Below are 19,724 nucleotides of genomic sequence, written 5' to 3'. Positions count from 1 at the left end.
TCTGCTTGTATTGATTCCATCTGTATTATGGAAAACCAACATTCACACTCCATATTTTGAACGTATTTCTGAATTGACTTAGCCTTGGAATATTTTCAAGATTATTTTTATTATGTTCAATTTTTTTCTCCAAGTTGTTCATGTTTTTCTTTCTCTTGAGTTGCCAGCCATCATCTTGAGAGTCTGGATTTGCTACTTGAAATATGTAGCTTATGAAATGTGAAAACAGGACATGTCATATTGCATCCTAATTAGAAATCATGAATACTGGAGAAAAACAATGTATGCATGACCATTTATTTGAATTTTGAAATTAACTTAGACCGATTGTACCCTTTGTGCTCCCTTCCCATTAATTATTCCAGCAAATGAATTTACTAGCAGGTATAAGAGGTTAAACAGAAGTTTAAGTGAACATTGTTGAGGCTTACACAAAGAAAAAATTAAAGCTTAAGGTGACAGCTTCTGAATTCTTTTCCTGGTCATAGGTCTGGAGCATATGGTTCAGCCTTTCTGTCTGCAGGTGACACCCAAGTTGCCAATAAGTGAAATCTCACCCTGAGGTCGAACTAGGCAGCTGTCAGGGCTGGACTGGCACAATTTATTTTATCTTTGGGGCTGTAATTCCTAATGCCTTGGAGAATCTCAGAAGGCATGGAACAACTTTGCCTCTACGTTTTAACTCGCGAGGCAACATGTATCAGACTATAATGGTGTCCTTGAAGCTGAATTAGGGACTCTTTCCTGTAGCCATTAAATGAGAGTATGTTTGTGACAAGACAGGCAAAGGAGTTTTCAGCATTTCTGAAATTCTTATTCATGATAGTGGGGCAAGGGGACTGCTTGGTGCCTCCATCATCAGGAGGTTAAGGATGCTTACATGACTTATTGAATCAGGAGAACAAAGTGCCACGGAACTCCAGGGAGCCTGAAGTTTTTCTCTACTGATAAGGAAAAAGATTGCTCTGAGGAGGGTCTGGATTTTAACTTTGGGGCCAACGACAGCCTAAAGCCTGCCAGCTCATCTGGGAGAAAGCAGGCCACAAGAAGCCAAACTTTATGTGGGTTAGTGCGGCCCTGGATTACCAGCATTTTTCTTTTCCTTGCTTTCTCCCTGCCTTTTAAACTAGTACTTATTTTCTAGTGCTGTACATTCTGTTTTGCAAAAGCCTTAGGGTAAACAGACTGCTCCTGCCTTAAAATGTAGAATGAACATAGCTTCCATTTAGATTGAGAGGAGCTTTACCTCCGTGGCTTCAGGAAAATTTGGTTTGATGCAATTCTGACTAACCAGTCTTGTTTTGATGTTTTGTTTGTTGTCTTTTTTTGTTTGGTTGGGTTTTTTTTTAATTAGGAATGAACAAATATATAATTAGTTGCTATATATTAAGGTATACAAATCAAATGAGTATAGTATACTTCTGAGAGCCAATGACAAGTGTAGTTATTCAGATTTCAATAAAAATATATTTATTACCTGTAATTAGTCTACTTCATTGTTGTTGGATGCATTAAAAGTGTCCTTTATTTTAAAGCAAGTTATTATTCATTGAAATTCAAAAGGAATTGAGCAGCAAACAGTATCTAGTGTGATTTGTCTCATAATTAATACACTTATTCATTGTGAAATACAGCTATATTGCCCATTAATTTTAACTAAAGCATATACACTGAATTTTAAAGGCATTGGGCTATTACCCAGAAAAAAATATTTCTAGTAGATAGCAGTGACATTTAGCTTTGGCAGTATAAGACTATGTCCTGAGTAAATAAAGAAAACAATTTTTAAACAAAATTGAACATTTATTTGAGAGCAGAAAACCATAAATACATTTCATACCCAACAAGTCCCAAACTATTCTTACTGCACTTAGGTAAAGGGTATGGATGCATAAAGAAAATTCACCTCAGTGTTTTCAAGGCACAGTGAAATCTTGCCTCTTGTCCTCCTTTCCTGGTGGAATTTTTGTTTTGTACTATCAGTGCAAAACACTTCTGAGCTTATGCCTTATGTTGCTATTGCTTTGCTTTTAGTTTTCTTGCCTCCCTTTTTCTTTTTTTCTTGCTTTTCTTTACTGTTTCTGCTTTATACGTTTTTTCTAGATCACATCTCCCTTCTCCTTCACTTTCCCTCCCAGTCAAATCTTTCCTCACTTGCATGTTACTTCCTCTGCAGGATTTACTATCAGGTCTGCTTCCTACTCACAGTCCCTGTGCCAACACCTCATCTAGCACAGTGGCACAGGGATGAGGCCGAGCAGACAGGCAGTGACAGGTTCCCAAGCACTGCCAGTGCCCCTTCACCACTGTCTTTTTCTACTTGCAGTTTCTTTGCCATTAATACCTGACTTTGTTTCTCCCCTGTTCTGTCTCCTCCCCAAATGCTGTGTTTAAACACCTCACAGCATTAGAGAGGCCAGAAATCTTTCAGGCAGGTACAGCCTGGCAGTGCTAGAGCTGGAGCTGCTACTGCCACTGGCCTGACCTTAGGAGAATACAGGCTCTCCAGGTAAGGAACTGGTCCCTGCAGCTCCTTCTGTCTAGCATAATGACACCTGTAAGAAACAATTTTGCCTGGGGCATTTTCTGCAAGGAATTTATGGTGATCACTGTTACAGAAGCATGCAGAAGAATTTTTTTTTTAACCTGTAGTATCTTTCCCAGAGTTTTACATATCTGAAATGTTAGCAGCTTACACTCAGCACAACAAATTCCTATTACCCTCCATTTTTCTCTATGTACAGAGGGTAACATCATTTTATGCTAAGAACTTCTCCAGTAACTTTAGAGCCTGAAAACGTGTATTTAAAAAGCATTTAGAATAAAGTAGGAAGTTGCCATTCTGTATCACATTTAAAAGGCTGAGGAAGGAAAAATGGGAAACTAGGATCAAATTCTGCATTAACTGTTGAATGCTGTGAGCTGCATTTATCAGAGGTTGAGAGACAGGCATTTGGGTTTTCCTTTACTTTGAATCACAGAGCACCTATGCCTTCTCTCTCTCTTACACACTTTATTGTAAAACCATAAAAGAAAGTTTTTTAAAATGATTAAAAAATAATAAATTAAGCTATGAAACTGATACATTGCCTAGGCAGTACAATATGTATCTGTACTGTCATAACATTTACAAAAGCAATACTCTTGCATCCAGCACTGTAAGGAGGTTGCCACTCATGGAATATAGCAGAATACACGGTGGGGGAGAATTCCTGCCACCACCTGTCTCAGACATTTTCCCATACTCTTTGAAATGGCAAGATTGCAGAATCTGCAACTTTAAATCTTTTGAGAAGAAAAAATCATGACTGACTTCTCCATTTTCGAACTGATTAAAAATGAGCATGTTTCTCATGCATTCTCTGGTCACTATGACTTTATTAGAATAACTGACCTTACCTGGTGTTGAGCACAGATAAAAAGATGTAGGTCTTCAAGCAACTGAGTTCCTTAGTATCTATAAATAGAAATAATAAATACAATATTAAAATCCTCAGGGCCAGACAGTTTCCAGGATAAACAACGTTACACTAAGGTGCTTGCATTTACGTAAGACTGTCATTCACATTTATCCCAGGTCCATGGGACTGGACTTTCTTGCAATTGGTTGGTCACTTCTCAACCAAGGTGTTGTCAGGGCAGTTCTCAACAGAGAAATGACCCTAAAAAAAGACCTCTGACACCTCAACTCATCTCAGCAGACAAGACTGAGGCTCTGTTGCACTGCCTTGTCACTTACTGACACAGACAAGCTAAAGGGGAAGGTTACTGCCCCTGTAGCAGTACTACAAAGAGAGGACTGAAGACCTCAGAGATATTGACTCAGCTCTGTCCAGGAGAAAAAAACTGCAAAAAATCTGTGTGCCTGGGTGAATTTTTGACTAAAATGAGTAATACAGTATCACCCTCCTTTATCTGTGCGATACTACCTGGGCAAGGCAGGCTCAGCAGAGCAAAATGCATCATCCTTCTGGATTGGCAACAGCCACACCACTTTGCTCTGCCCACTGCCAACACAGGTATTTTTAATCTGCAATCTATTTCTGTCTGTCAAAGGTGAAAAGCATTAAGCAATTAATTATTTGAAGTGATTTAAGAGACAGATGGAAGCCAGGGAGACTTCAAAAAGTAGCCAATTATTACTAATTCATAGGGTATTCATTAGTGTATCATTAATGATGCTGCTTTCATTTGATTTTTGATATAGAATGCAATACTACTGGAATTTCTCTGTAATTTAATGACTGCTCAAGAATATTTACTGAAGTCTGAGACCAGTACAGATGAGTTTGAGCTGACATTTAACACTTCATGTGATATCAGGAGTATTCTACACCAGAGTACTCTTCCTCGGCACACATGGACAAATCCAGTCTCCATCTGACAAATTACCTCCCTCCCCAGTCCAACAGTACTATCAAATGCTACAACACTAACCAAAGAGTTTGCCCATACAACTTAGATCAGGGAACACCCTTCTGTTCCAGTCCATAAAACTTGTGGATGCTGACTTCTAACATGTCAACAAATTCCCTGGGCAAGCAAATGGTGATCCCAAGAGGATCTCTCAGCTGCAGATGTCTACAATAAAAGTACTATTAGCTTACTGCACTGTACACTGTCAGCATTAACTTTGCATCTCAGGCTTTTGTGAGATTTTTATGCATCCTTTACATGTAGGAGCCATTTTAACAATCCACTTCTTCACAGTCCCACAGGCATCTGCTTACTGTATAAACTACATTCCCCTTCCCACCAATATATTCTGTTTAATAAAGTTAAAGTTCATATACTCACTAATAGAAACCAGATTCTTGAATCTAAAGAGAATATACAATACAGTTCCTGGTAGTCTTAAAGATTAAAGAAATACAGCTCTATTTTAAAATGAAAGAGCTCTGAAGATAATTTCTTGCTCTCAGGTCTGATCCTGTGAAATGCACCAGATCCAAACACAAGTATCACTTGAGAGGTCTCAGTACCTCCCAGTATCGGGTTATTATTAATTTGTCTAAACAGATAACTCTGCAAGCAGCACCCAAGCGGTGTCTATGGAGAGTAGCTGTTGTCCACAGAGCTTGCCTGTCTGCAGGGCTTCTCAGACTACGGGACTCTCTAGCTGACCTTTTCAACACTTCCATCTTTACACAAGGGCTCTGGCTGGGCTACACCAGGTTTGCCTTTTTAAATTCTCCATCTCTCAGGTCAACTATATAGGAGAGTATTATCCACTGATAAACACACTATTGTGGTTCCCCTGTCATAGACTAGGCTCAGCGGTGCCCCTAAAAATAGATTATAAGGCCAAAAGATAGATAAAGAGCTCCTGTGTGATGAAAGGGCACACTATTACACATTGTGTGTGTAGTTCACAATCTGAAATGTACACATACCTTATTTGCCCTGGGAAGAGGACAAAAACTGAATAAAACCCACCATCTAAGAGAGAAGTGCTACATTATGGCAGAGTAGGATCATTTTAAAATAATGAGCCTCTTAATTTTCATACTCCAAATAAGCTCCAAAATGCTCTCCTAATGTAACTTGGACCTATCCTTGCCAAAGAAATCACAAAGATGTCTGCGTACACCTCCCACATATCGTCTTTAAAGTGAAGAAGTCTCTGCAGAGTCTCTCTGCATTTCCCAGTTGATCATGAAAAGAAGCATCCAAGTTCAGAAGGAGACCCCATCCCTGTTGTATTTCTAGCTTATAAAAAAACTGAAGTTCCTGGTAATAGCTCAAGTCCATTACCTACCAATTTAAAATATTTAGACAAATAGCAAAGTTTCCATTAAATGCCTGCCGTTATATCATCCCCATACTGAAGAGGAGCTAGGTTAAAGATACATCATTATGAATACCACCACATTTCTTCTGGAATACCGTAATACTGTCACCAGTGGAGCTGTGTGAAAAATCTTCCAGTGGAGCTGTGTGAAAAATCTTCAGAAATCTTTTTTTTTTTTTTTTTTTTCCATAACTGATTACTGATTAGTGAAATGACAGGATCAACAAAAGCTTTGACAAAAAATAGAAGGAGACCTACCAAGTGCATACATGTCTGGGCAGCTGGGGAAAAGCTCACATCCAAATCAGGACAAGTAAAAATAATTTGTGGAAGTAAAATAAGCAATCTGTTTTTTTGAATCTGTTAGATCTTTTAGGATACAAGTGTCTTCCAGCTGAAAACCTGCTGGATAAACTTGAAAATCTTAAGATCAAACAGGTTTTTCTTCTACATGTTCCAAATAGTTTTAGAGAGAAAATTTTCTTTCCACCTCCAATAATTAGAGTGAAATATTTAACAGGAATATGATACAGCATGTACAAAGTCATCAGTACTTTTCTTATTCAAACTTATTTTCACTGCCATTCTCACAGACATGTATCAATGGAGGACCTGATACCTCTCCCAAAAGTCTTGCTATTGAATTTTAACTAGGACACAACTAAGCAGTAGGGGGAAGAAAGCAGTGAAATGGGAGCAGAAATAGAAGATAGGCAGCAACTGTAATAGAGATAAGAATAGATGGTCATAGGCTAACATTGTGCATAATTTAATAGCTTTCTTGAAATGCTGAATTCCTTTTGGGGCAGATCAAGTATCTGCATAATAACTTTCTGTGATGTTGGAAGTGACAAGCACCTTAAAATATGTATGGAATATTTGAAGAATGAAGAAAAAGTGCAAAAAATGCAAGCCTGGTTAGTATGCCCCAATAGTTTTTCTTTTATTTCAAGCAGACTGTATCTGACTGAATTCTTACTGTCTGAAAGCAAAAGGAATGGTCCTGCCTTGACCACATTTCACTTTTATTACCACTAGATCTAGGTAGCCTAAATCTTAAGGCTTCACAAACATTTCAGATTGTACATATTACCTGTGGTACAGTTCATAAAGCACAAAAATCACTGGCAGTGTGCTAAAGTATTTCAGACTTTTTCCATGACACAAATATGGTGTACTACTTAACCAAGATTAAGGAGCATGTAGTTAAGTGTTCACTCATCAGGCTTGCTGTTCCAAATCCTTGCCTTACATAAACTTTTTTTTCCTTGAAATGGTTAATATTTGATAGCTTCCTCCTATGAATAAATCACTAGACTGTAGCTATAAAATGGTATGGTACAAAATCTAACTCTCAAGGCAGATGAGCACCTACAAATTCTGTCCAGCAGAATATAAGGCTTTAGAAGATAAGGCATCAATCAAATCTGGGTCAGTCTTTCGGATACAGTTCAAGTCATGTCTGCTCCCCTTATATTCCCTCTTAAATTGCATTGCATGGACTGCACAACACAAGGGCATACAGTTTGGCAAGTATTCAAAAAAATGACATGGTGAGTGTTCTGGGAGTAGGCAAAGGAAATTTTTTAGACCTTAGGGTACAGCCAAAACTCTGGAGTGGGACCTAAGTCAGACAAAAGACCCAAGAGTATGTCTACAGAGAATCATAGAATGGTTTGGGTTGGAATGGTCCTTAAAGATCATCTCATTCCAACCCCCCCTGCCATGGGCAGGGACACCTTCCACCAGACCAGGTTGCTCCAAGCCCCATCCAGCCTGGCCTTGAACACTGCCAGGGAGGGCCAGCCACAGCTTCTCTGGGCAACCTGTGCCAGTGCCTCATCACCCTCATAGTGAAGAATTTCTTCCTAAGATCTCATCTAAATCTCCCCTCTTTCAGTTTGAAACTGTTACCCCACGTCCTATCACTACACTCCCTGATCAAGAGTCACTCCCCACCTTTCCTGCAGCCCCCTTTAAGTACTGGAAGGCTGCTATGAGGTCTCCCTGGAGCCTTCTCTTCTTCAGGGAGAACAACTCCAACTCTCTCAGCCTGTCCTCATAGGGGAGGTGCTCCAGACTCCTGACCACCTGCGTGGCCTCCTCTGGACCTGCTCGAGCAGGTCCATGTCTTTCTTACGCTGGGGGCCCCAGAGCTGGACACAGCATTGCAGGTGGGGTCTCATGAGGGCAGAGTAGAGGGGGAGAATCACCTCCCTCAACCTGCTGGCCACGCTGCTTTTGATGCAGCTCAGGATGTGATTGGCTTTCTGAGCTGTGAGTACACATTGCTGGCTCATATTCAGTCTTTCATCCATCAGCACCTCCAAGTCCTTCTCTTCAGGGCTGCTCTTGATCCACTCATTACCCAGCCTGTATCTGTACTTGGGATTGCCCTGACCCAGGTGCAGGACCTTGCACCTGGTCTTGTCGAACTTCATGAGCCTGTCAGGATCCCTCTGGCTGTCATCCTTTCTTTCCAGCATGTTGATTGCACCATACACTTGGTGTCATCAGCAAACTCGCTGAGGGTGAACTCAATCTCACTGTCCATTTCGCCAACGAAGATGTCAGATAACACCAGTCGCAATAATGATCCCTGGGGAACATGACTTGTCACTGGTCTCCACTCGCACATCAAGACGTTGATTGTGACTCTGAGTGTGACCTTCCAGCCAATTTCTTATCCACCGAGTGTTTCATCTGTCAAATCCATGTCTCTCCAGTTTAAAGACAAGGATGTTGTGTGGGACAGTGTCAAATGCTTCTTGCAGGTCCAGGTAGATGACGTCAGATGTTCTTCCATATGTGGGTTTGTATTTGGTTTTGGATCAGAGGGAGTCACATGCTTCAAAATAGACAGATGCTTAAGTACTGCAGAATAGAGGCCTTCAAGAGTTCCACATTCATTCTCTTCATACAATTAGCACTGCTTTTGAATTCACCTCTCACTTCTCTCTGTTGCACATTACTATTCAGGTTCATGGTTTGGTCTTTCATCCTCATTACTTTTCTTATTTTCTTTGGGATATTTTTTGAGATCCTTATATAGCCGCAAAGCATATTAATGTGCTATAAAGCTGCCTGTAATAATTACAAACCATCTACTCATCCTATTTCATTCCCAGAATGGTAAGATGGAAGGAAGCCCAATTTATACCACAGGTTAACAGATTGGAAATTTGGAGAAAATAAAATGCTTATAATTTTATCTGCTAGAAATATCTTTACAGGGGTGTTTTTGGCACTTTAAGTACTCTAAGTTCATTATTATTTAGTGTTGGCCTTGGCCAGCAGTAGGTTCGTCTCAGAGCCGGCTGGCATTGGCTCTATTGGACATGGGGGAAGCTTCTAGCAGCTTCTCACAAGCCACCCCGTAGCCCCCCCTGCCCGCCACCAAAACCTTGCCATGCAAACCAAATACAACATCTGGTCGCCTTCAGTTTTAACACTGCATTAACAAGACAAGCAGTGATCTAAAGTCCAATTAGATGCCAAGTTATTCAACTCATTAAGTTTGAATGAAGTAGCACACTTATCCTACAAAGAGACTGCAGTGGAGCTCTTATAAAGTTGGTGAATAGCTCTTTAGCATTGGCAGAGATGTCTGGAAATTCAAAATCATAACTTAAACCTTTTTAAAACACTTGAAGGAACAAAATAAGCAGAAGTGTGTTGTACAAATACATATGCAAATTCAACCTAAAGCATTTCTGCTTTCCATGTAAAAAATGGTAATTAGGAGACAAATGTTTACTTTACCCTCAAAAATGGATTCCCTTCTCTGTGCCCTGGCAAGTCATGCTTTAATTTGAAAGCACATAGGGGATTAGTCTGTGAACTGTATGCACTGAGTGTTCTTAGTGTTCTTTTTCTCTTCAGCCCCCACCATACCCCCGCTTTCCCTTACAGTGGAATATATTTCTTTGTTTAAGTCAGGAACATAAGAATGTGATTTCACACCAGTATAATAACAAATAAGTCCATGGTATCAGTGGAGTTATGCTGGAATGCAGAGGTAAAAATCAAAATCTGTCCCTTTTTTTGAGCCTGTAAAATATTAGCCTTTATCTTGTCTTTGCATAGAGCAATGAGGTTGTTAACAGGTACATTATTGCAAAGCAGATGGGTAATAAAACTGTTCACAATATCTGTCCGGCAACTTCATATTTACTTTTGGGAAAGGAAATTCTTTTAACTTGCAGCTTCAAGATTGGGAAGAAAGCTCTTTCTCAGTTTCAAGTTTACAGGATCATATTTATCACATGGGGTTTTTCAATGCCCAGTATTCCCGCAGAATTATGGGCGGGAAGAATGCTAGCAGCGGAGTTTCATCTAAAAGAAATGGACCTTACTGTGTTGATGGATGAATTTCAAACTTTTAACTTTCAGTTCTGGTTTTATATTGCCTAAGAGGGAATGTTGTTTTGGAGATAATACAAATATTTCTGCCCTTAGTCTTTTACGTTCCCATCATTCATATTTATAGTCTTCCTGCATGCTGTAGCATTTCAGTCTTATGGAAGAAATACTAAATGAAAATGCTCCCCTTTTTTTCTTTTTAGCAAACATCTTAACATTTTCTTTTAAAAAAATCAAGTAACAAATGATAGGACAAGAGGAAACAGCCTCAAGTTGCGCCAGGGAAAAGTGAAAAAAATTTTCACCGAAAGGGTTGTCAAGCATTGGAACAGGCTGCCCAGGGAAATGTTGGAGTCACCATCACTGAAGGTATTTAAAAGACATGTAGTTGCTTTGTGACATGGTTTAGTGGTGGGCTTGGCAGTGTTATGCTAATGGTTGGACCCAATGATCTTAAGGGTCTTTTCCAACCTAAATGATTCCATTATTCTGTAATCAAATTTTGCCAGGATCTGCTTTTTTCCTGAGATTTTTTTTTCCCCTCCATGTTCCTGAGACTCCCTTCCTTTTTGCAAAGCAGCCCTCAGGCTTCTTGCCTCAGCTTGTGGGCGATGGTGAGCCCAGGAGGTGAGCGAGCAAGCGCTGAGGAGAAGGTGGCATGAGCTTTCAGGTATACGAAAGGGAATAGGTCCCTGGCCCTAGCAAACCAAACACCTGCAATGAGAACGGGCTCTTGACAAAATCATTGATGGTCTTGAGGAGAGAGAAGAAATATCTTTTCACCTCCAATCTTGGGAGGAAGGGAAGAAGGGAACCACATCTAGAGAGACACTAGAGGGCAAGAAGCCCTGGGGAGCTGCTCAGACAGCCCACGAAGAAGATCATCCTAGCATCAAAATTGTTTACCCCAGCATTTACAAAGTTTCATGACAAATGTTAGTGGAGCACTGACTTTGCTGTAATGCCCTTGGCTGCTTGGTCTCACAGTCTAAATGTTTTGAAGTTTATTACAAGACATATATTTATTAAACAAGTAGCACAAAGGTGCATGTGTTTCCCATCATTAGAATTACTAGGAAATTCCATGAAAACATTTCTGTTTTAGTGTACGTCTTCCATTCAGCAGTTCTTACTGACACTAAAAACATGCTATAAATAGGTCTGCATAACATACTACAAATTTCACCAGCTTTGGAGCATTCTTTCAGCACTTTCTGCAATTATGTATTTTCAGAATATTTTCTGTGTGTTCTAAACAAAAAATATCTACTGCTTACCTGAATAGTATCCCATATTTAATGTATCATGGACAAATCCTTAGCCCTTAGAACTGACATATTCCCACCCACAAAAATGGAGTAATGATAATTTACAACAGCTTAAAATGAGACAATTAATTTTAGATCTATGTCTGAATTTTAGGTGTAGATAATATAAATAGTTTTACATTAAACTTTTAATGTCTTCTGTATGCAGGACTCTCAAAGTACACAGGAAGCTTTGGAATCAGATGGGCACTTAAAGAACAATTTTATTTGAGATTTACTGATTGAGAATCTGGCTGTTATTTGCTTGGCTATTTATATAGAACTTGAAGGGGAAGTGAGTTTGCTTTTGGAGAGCTGCAACATCTCTGCAAATACTTCCCCGGAAAAGGACTGGCTTAATTTCGAAAGAAAAGTCATTTCACTTTTTTCGTTACCCACACCTCTATAAATGGGTTAGGGATACTCATAAAGTACAAAGTCACCATCCCGATCTTCCACAGACAAGGAAAATTAGAACAGATTGGTGTCACCCACTGGAACAGATGTTTACAGCAACTTGCTGTCATGTGAGCCTTAAGATGCAGACCGACCAGCTCTACTTGGAGATTTTGCAAGGAAGTCAAAATTACTGCTGCTGCTTTGTGATATCTTTGGCCCTTTTATAATGTCTCTAAGCTGTTTCAGCAATCATTCATCATAAAATCAAATAATTCCTTGTTTTCAAAGAACTCCTGGGTACCTTGGAGTAAACTTTCCCAATTTTAACACTATTCCGTGGTATCTTATGCAGTTTATCTCCCAGAAGCACGCCCCAGGATAGCTGGCAGGCTTGCCAGGTAGGATTCTGGGGAATATGATAATTTTTATTGACTTGTACCAAGAATTCTTAAGTTCAAAGAGGCAATACAATTTCCTCTGCTAATACTGTATCTGCGTGTACTAACAGGATATTTTATAGGACACAAACAGATGAACAGGTCATGCAGGTTTATGCTAACAAAAAACAAATTGTCCTAGTAAGTGACCTATCTTTGCCTGAAGAGTTTAACTCTCTGATAATAAATTCAGACTTTCAATGGTTCTTACAATTCTGTGCAAGCGAGAGGCTTTTTTGTCATTTATGATAAATTTGGCTTTTTTTTTAGTTTGATTACATTGTTCAAAAGTTAATCCCTTACTAACTACCGTCTGGAATAATTGAATGTTTCTTAGATGGATCTCTGCTTATCTTAACTACATCAGTATGAAAACTATTTGTTTCCATTTGACCCTTACGAAGGCAAAAAACCTCATAAGCCCAGACAACCAGTCATTGACAAACAGCAAATATTAAATACTTACACCGTTGCCTTATCACAGTAATTCCTTGATAGTGATGATATTTCTTAGAGTTTTAGTGGATCACCTAATTGTTTAATGACATGGGATTTATCCCTTATTCATTACCTCTTAATTACGTATTACAAACTTTGTACTACTCTAGAAAACGCTTTCACTGAAAACTGATGTGACTGAGACAGAAAGGATCTGAAGATAATTTCCTGAGTTCCAGGCCAGTCAAAAACAGCTGATGAAGTGGCCATGGGGGAATAAGACCAAGAGCACGTGGTGTTATCCCAAACAACAGGAGAAAGTGGAGCAGTCCAAAGGTGACACTAAACGCACCTAATGAGGATGAGCTCAGGAGCACAAGACAAAGGCATCTAAGTGGTAATGATATCGCCTGAAGGGAGGTCTGGAGTGGAGGGATATGGCTTATGAAAAAGAGGGATAGGCCTGGGGCACAAGTTAGAGGGGATAAGCGGTTTTACACCCATGATGCTGTGAGATGGAAAAGACAGACCTGGCTGTGGGGCTGATCACAGAGCGAGGCCTTCAGCAGGCAAACACATGGCGAAAGGCTTCTGCAGCAAAAGCGAGTCAATCATGGGATAAATGATTAAGTCAAATGTAACTATGACAACCTACCATGACCGTTCTGTTCTTCTGTCTGTTCCCTTTCCCTCTAATTTAAAAATGGGCCAAGAGGCACCAGAGTTGCTCTCTTCATCACCGGAAGAAAACAGAAATGTCTTTTTTCCCAGACTAATTCTTTACTTGTTTTGTGTGGATTTTGTAATATATTATCAATAAAACTTCTTTGGAATTGAAGTTACTTAAAACTTAAGAAAAGCCCAGCAACCTGGAAGGCTCCAAAATTACATAAGTAAAAGGGAATCCTTTTTCTTAGATTGAGGAAAAGCCTGAGGAGGATTTTGTCAATTCTTCAGGGGAATTTTGCTGCATTCCCTCGGTAGTGGTGAGAGGAGGGGCTCCGCTCCTGACAGATGGATTTCAAAATGGCTATTTATGAAAGGGGAGAGTAGGAAGAGTTCCCTGGAGCATACTGAGCAGACAAGCTTCAAATGGTGTATGTATGTCTGAGCCTCCGAGTCACTGTAAGCAATCTGCAGCCCTTTGACTTTCCACAGCCTTAAATCCCTATTTTAGCCTGCTGCCTGGGGGCTCTCCAGGTACACAACGCCCAGACTAGGAAATCTTGGAGGGGATTGTAATCTGTTGCACTATCCCTTTTTATCTCTCATGGTCAGACGTGACAATAATTCAGAAGACATCACAATATCATCAGGATTTCCCTCTATTCAAACACGGTGAATCCTTAATAGCAGGTAAAGTCTGCATAACAGTAGAACAGAAACATTCACTATGTTTTCTATTTCCTGACTTCAAGTAGAAAAAAATCCTTATCCCAAATCTTTTTTATTCTCAGTTTACAGTCATTTGCAGCTTAGTTACTCATGCTAGGCTAGACTGAACTGTTTACCTTTTTCCAAGAGTTTATCTTTCATTTTTTTAATAGTCTCACCTGAAATAATTAGAAAATAGCAGAGGAGACCAGTAAAAACAGTATTTAAAATTAAGTGAATTGAATTTATGCCTTGGTCTAGAATAGTACATATTACTGTAACATGCAATTATACTGGGAGAAAAAAAATCTAAACTCCCCCCAGGTTACAGATTGATTTCATAGTTGTTTTGTAAGCTATTGCTTTGCTTCCTGGGGTATCTCTCAGGCTCCATTCAGCACGGAATCCATTATATCCTACGTGCTCAGATAGATGAAAGGTATCATGGCAAGCTTGACTTTCCTTCTATTTAGTGAATAATGATTTATAATTATTCTTTTTATGATGTTGAAGTTAGCTGGGCATATGTCTACCGACTCATTTCCTTTTGTTACTGGAGGTGTTGCTTTTTAACAGCATTGTTTTAGACATCGCTCAGATGATAGATTTAAATGAGAGTTGGGAGCACACTATTGCTGGTCACAGCTCTCATCTAGAGCTTTTCTTATGTGATTTACAGTCTGTAGTACCCTATTTATTGACTGAGTTAAAGCAAAATCATCAACACAAAGAGACAGTCACAAGCTGCTTTTGCTTATAGCATGTGATCTCTACTCCTTACTGGGGAAGTCAAATGCGAACCAACATAGTACAAAGAAAATGAAAGAAATGTAAAGGGGAGGGATATTTAAGAGGAAGATAGAAAGTTATACCCGTAAAAATTACACATTACCTTCACCTATTTTTAACATTACTGAGTCACTTCACTGTTTAAGAAACAGATCTCCACCAGATGTGGAGCAGCATAGCTTTTTATCACCAGAACATCACCTGGTTGATTGCAAGCGATGGAAAATGAAAGGTAAATCAGCATAAACAGGTATGCAGGTACAGGCAGAACTTTGGTGAGCATTAGCAAAGGCAAAAACTCTAGGCAAAGAGTCCTCCCTGATCTTTGTTTTTCCTTACTTCTCCTCTTCCCTACCTTCTGTGAATTATAGTCAGATTTCTCTCTCAAGTATTTCAACTCTATTGTCAGTAGAAATTTCTGCAATGGTCAAGAGCCTAGTATCTTCTCTCTTCCTTCTGTTCTTGTTGGTGTTCTTCAAAGTGCATCTCCATATGTCTGCTTATCTGCTGGATGTAAGCACTTTTTGGTTCCTGCAGCAGAAAAGTTTTGCCATATTATACACGTGTTGGCCTTACTAAGAAATAAACGATTTTATTTCCTTTATCTCTTTCTCTAACAATAATGAGTGGAGAAAAATGAACAGAACAGCTATAGATGGGCAAGGTTATACTTTCAGAAAAATGCTGATATAATTACACAGAGTTTGGGCACGCATGAAGAGCTACTGAAAACACCGACTTTGTGCAGTTTTCTTCTACTGCTACTAATACCAACCAAAGCCAAAATTATTTGTTTGCAGAGCAAAGGTCACCAACTGATCAAGGAAAAGCAGAGTTTAACTGTAAAATCAGGATCATTAGTTCTTCCTCTGGAATCCTGGCTCCAGACTGAGTTCGGCTGCTTCTTTCTGTAAACCCTTTTGCAAATGAGAAGATATCCAAGAACCTCACTGATCCCCTCGTGAGAGGCAGAACACAAAAATTATGCTGAGATTTCAAGGTATTTGAGAACATACTCCGCATCGTGGCAAGAATGGGAAAACATAATGATGAAAAGATGGGAATAATATTCCTAAAATAACCCCTTTCATTCAAGGATTTAATATTATTCTACAAAGGAGGAAAGTGCCATCACCTTATGTGTTAAAAAAAGGAGGCAGAGAGGTGAGCAACACCAACAGTTGGTATCAACAGCTTTAGATTCCAATGCTTTTCCTTGGTCCGTGAACAAATAAATGCTACTACACGTAGCCCATTGAAAATTCATAGAATTTGTGAACGCATAGGCTTAAGACATGCTTCCCATTACTCACCGCATATTTATACAAGTTCTCCCAGCCTGGTTACAGCCGTTGGCTGCACTCGGGTCAGTAGCATCACATAACAATGTTGAACTGTATTAACTGCATAAATAAGAGATTTTAACAGTGCACTCCATTTGAAGAATGGGTCAGCAGCGTCAGGCTAAGGGCAAAATTATCCTCAGATCTTCACAGTACATCCGCGTTTCTATACTCCAGCTTCCTAACATACTCAGAAACATCAGAAGTGCTATGCTGGTATGAGACAAGTAACAAACAACTCTACCTTGAAAGTAGATCTGATTAATTTTTTCCTTCCCAAATAAAACATCAATAGCATTATTATTTTTTGAAGAAAAACTGAATTTCAACTCATGTTTTTTGCTCTTAATCCATTCTTCTGTGCTGATAGTATTGTATGCATTATTAATTGTGAGCGAGGTACTCCAGGCAGCCTAATATGACATGAAATAATAGCTCTGAAGCTATAACTGAATTACAGCTGTTTTAAGATAAATGTCCAACTATTTTTATTCATCTCACCAGGAATTCTGATTTAGAAGTGAGGCCTTTTTAAGGCCCTTGAAGCACCTTTAAGTGAGACCCTTTAAACCCATCTTTTTCACTACTGAGAAAACTTCTGATTTCAAAGCAGAACGTGCCATATCTCTGTTTTATTCATTGTCTAGTGGTCTCAAGAAAGAAATAATAATTGATAATATTACCTCAAATATTTTCTGCACTCAGCCTGTGAATTTCTATCTAAATATTTCATAACATAAAACATGATGGAGAGGTTGGAAAAGAAGAATTGCTCCTAAAATCAGATACTGAGATTAACTCCATGATTCTGACTCAGCTGAAATAAATTGACTCCATTGAATTCACCCCAAAGCCTTCTTAAAAAGACAAGCTTTTTTTCTTCTTTTTGAAAAAAAAACAGTGGCACAACTAAAAATCCAAAGAGATTTTTCAATTCAATGCTGACTTTGATTATGACTAGTACTTCGACTATAGAACCAAACTTCTTACTCTAAGGTAATCCACAGGAATGGTAAGCAACACTTTTGTAGTCCATATCCTATTCATCTTCCACCATTTTAACATTAGAAGTATGTTGCTTGGGTATAAAAGACAGGAAAACCAGTCCCAGTTCTCTCTCTCTCTCTCTCATTCTTCTTTGTCAATGTTTAGCCTCCCTGGAACCAAATCTAGTGTGTCAGTGAACTACATAGCAGAGATCCTTTCCTTGATTTTGCTCTCTGGAGACTGAGCAACATGTTCCTTACTTTTTTTCCCAAAATAATTTTTCAGCAGGGTGAGCATGGGCTTAGGAATCACTCAGCTGAGAGAGGCTGACTCACACATCCCAGGAGACACCCTCAGAAGAATGAGAGAGACAGATGTTTTCCATCTTCAGCAACTTACAAAGTGTTAGCTTAACACTCTCCCATTCACAGGCTGCAAACTGTAACACTTCCTTACCTCATTGTGTTCTGGCTAGGAATTTTAGCAGGCAGATCTAGCATCCTGTTAGTTTGCATTACTGTACTTCAACTCTTTGACCTGCCTCCACCCTGCAGCCACAGGCTTTGAGCTGTGCTCCTGGCACATGCCAGATTCTTCATGAGGGATGAACAGGGAGAGTGAGAAATATGTTAGGCTTTGCCAAAGCCACACACGTCAGTTGTGGCTGTGAGACAAGAAGTTTCATTTAGCAATGCTTCTGCAACTAAGAAATTACAAGATCTTTTACTCTCATATTAAGGGATCATATGGAAAAAAGTACAAAGTATGCAAGTAATTCCCCTTCCTTAGCGGGTGGAGGTCATTAACAGCTATTTCTGAATTTGTAATAAAGCTGTTTATGTTCACCCTCCAGCTAGCACCATTCTGAGCTGTCCTCAGTCCTTCATCACTAGACAGAATCCAATGTTTTAATGAACAAGGGGGTGCTCTCTCACCTAGGAATGTAAGGTGTCATGGGCAAGGCAGAGGCTAATGCAGTTCATGCCAAATTGAGTTAAAGGAGCTCCCTGAAAACGTGTTTTATCTTCATAGCTGAGCACAATCCACTGAAGCAAGGGATAGCCTTTTAACGTGCATTAATGTGCTAATCTGCTATTAAAATAGCATCCACAGTCTCTTCCGAAATTATGACCTCTTGCTTATATTAGAATACATATCTGCTGGACATATGAAACCTGTTTAACAATAGGATAATAAAAGGCTTTTGATTTTCAAAGTGTATAAACAGAACTCAACATGGCTTACACTTTCACCAGCATAATTTTGTACTTGAATTAATAGCAGGTTAAAATGGCATCATTTAGCCGCCTATTTCTCTAATTTGCTCTCACAGATAAATACATGGCTAAATCTTATAAATCTTATAGTGATTAATATCAAATTAGAGTCCTTTGAAAAATCTGGTCCAAACCCACATTTTACTAATTTAGTAATTCACAAAGCTATACACATTCAAACTGTTTTATAAATCAAGTGTAAATAATGTTCCTGTGTCTTGAGCAGGCCTTTACCTATGAGACTGGAGACACACTTTAAAAGGTCAGAACGTATCTCTCATATAACAGCACTAGTCCTGTTAGTGAGTGCAGAATATTTCCCCTCTTCCCAAGTAAAAAGTTCCTTCCAAGAAAAGTAAAACATTGTTTTTTCTGTCCTGAAAACAAGTCCTCAATGTTCTAGCATGATTTCCCACTGACTGATGCGTCCTGTTAGGATGCATCCCAGATAGGTATTCAGTGACCAAGAAGTAGTTTCATACTCACTTACAGGGTTTCAGGAGGGTAGAGAGTAAGGAGAAGCCAAAGGAAAAAAAAAACAAAAAACATGTTTGTGCCTCACTGGTCATCAGCTCCATGAAGAGGGGACACTGGGTAAAAAGAAGAGCGCTGAAAGTGTGGCAACTATTGAAAGGAGAAGGAGAAAGATGTTCTTTGCAGTTCCTTGGTGTATCTTCCTACATGGAAGTTAAATGGTGTTAACCATTTGACCTAGTGGGAATAACATTTCTGTGATTGCTAAGTGTAAGCAAATTAGGAAAGGTTTGCTAATTAGTAAGATACTTTTGGACTGAACTCTGTAAATATTTCCACATCCACGAATGATTTTTTGACACTTGAAAAAATACCCTCAAATTCAGATTTTTGTAGGTACTTCTGCAGAATTCAGAGCGGTAGTTGCCAAAGTAAATACTGAATACAGAAAAACTTTTCCTTGATAGTTTTTTGAAAAGTCTGGATACAGTAAGTTTATTGAGGTCACAACAGTCTTTTGATAAAGCTGAACCATATTACGAAGCTTAACTAGGTTTTGTTATTGTGCTATGGGCTTAGCTAATAACTACTGTAAAGTTTCTCCATTCTGGAGAAAAGAAAAAACCAGGCTGAAACTTTTATATACACAACTCAGAATCACAGCTCACATTAACCAAAATCAGAAAAGAGGAGTGTATGGGAAACAGTACACAAAATTCAGACAGACTAGTCAGTGGCATAACAGG

This window comes from Leptosomus discolor, chromosome 5 (genome assembly GCF_034619465.1).
Source record: "Leptosomus discolor isolate bLepDis1 chromosome 5, bLepDis1.hap2, whole genome shotgun sequence".
Classification (NCBI taxonomy): Eukaryota; Metazoa; Chordata; class Aves; order Leptosomiformes; family Leptosomidae; genus Leptosomus; species Leptosomus discolor.
The sequence above is the reverse complement of the archived record's forward strand: the minus strand, read 5'-3'. Positions refer to the sequence as shown.